Source organism: Patiria miniata, unplaced genomic scaffold, assembly GCF_015706575.1.
Source record: "Patiria miniata isolate m_02_andy unplaced genomic scaffold, ASM1570657v1 HiC_scaffold_24, whole genome shotgun sequence".
NCBI classification, from domain to species: Eukaryota; Metazoa; Echinodermata; class Asteroidea; order Valvatida; family Asterinidae; genus Patiria; species Patiria miniata.
In genome coordinates this window covers 20,367,769-20,368,886 of record NW_024037063.1, presented here as the reverse complement: position 1 = coordinate 20,368,886, position 1,118 = coordinate 20,367,769, and positions in this window count along the sequence as shown.

Sequence of the window (1,118 nt, the reverse complement as noted above, 5' to 3'; positions counted from 1 at the left end):
ACGTAGAACGACAGTCCTGCTTGACAGACAAAACAAAAGGTTTTTACTAGAAATAACCGGGTATTTGAGGTTGATTGAGAGCTGGGGCCACGCCTATGCCCTGTTCAGCTCCGTCAGAAAAGACATATGTCTGGGAGAGAGCTTCGCCTTGTCTGTGATTTTGTTCTCGGACTCGGCGAACCTTTTTCCGGGGAACGAGTCTGAATGATGTTAAATTTTATTAACGGTATAATTTGTTAAATAAAAATGTAATACAACGTAAAACATTGAGCATGTAATGGACTACTGTTGTAATGGTAGCCGCAATATGGCGGGTGGTGACTTCACTTCGAACACCCAAATGAGCTATTCAGATTTCTTCACACGGATTATCATCGGTTTACCTCCGATGATGTTGACGAGTTCCTCTGTCTGTTCGCACTGGTCCTCCTCGGGAGTCAGGGCAACGTTCAAGGAGGCCACCGTCAGCTTCTTCATCTTGTTGCTGTCTTGCTTGAGTTTGGACAGGCTGTGCTGAAGGCTGGCGGTCAGGGTCTCTAAGGTCGTGATGCGGTTCTCCATCCCTACGCGACAAAAATATAGGTCATAACCTCTACTAGGGGAGGCGCAACAAGACAGTGGCGCAACCACTCAAGTCCCCCCCCCCCACCCCCCACCCCCAAAAAAAGGAAAGAAAGGAAGCATCCCTAAGCCACTCTTATAAGAACCTAAATTTAGCTTAAAATGAACACTGGAAAACGGTGGCGGGCTTCACCTTGGCTATAGTGTTCAGTATACAGGGCGACCCCAAAAATGCAAACCTAAAGCATTTGCCTTTTAAACAAAAAAGAGGGATCATTGGATTTTTATGGTTTTGGTATCAGATTAAAGCTTAGAGCTTTTTCTTTCAAATACTGAAAAAAAAAATCATGAAAATAGCACTTTGGGTTACTGAGAAAATGCCAATTATGTAAAAGTAGTCAATTTTTTTTTCGAAGAAAGTTCTCCAAAACCACATTGGTAGAGTTTCAACACGAAATCACAACTCGAAAAATCATCAAGTCTATAAATTCACAGAAAGGCAAAAAATAAATCATCATAAAAAAGGAGAACATTACCTTCATACTGCGCAGGGTCGC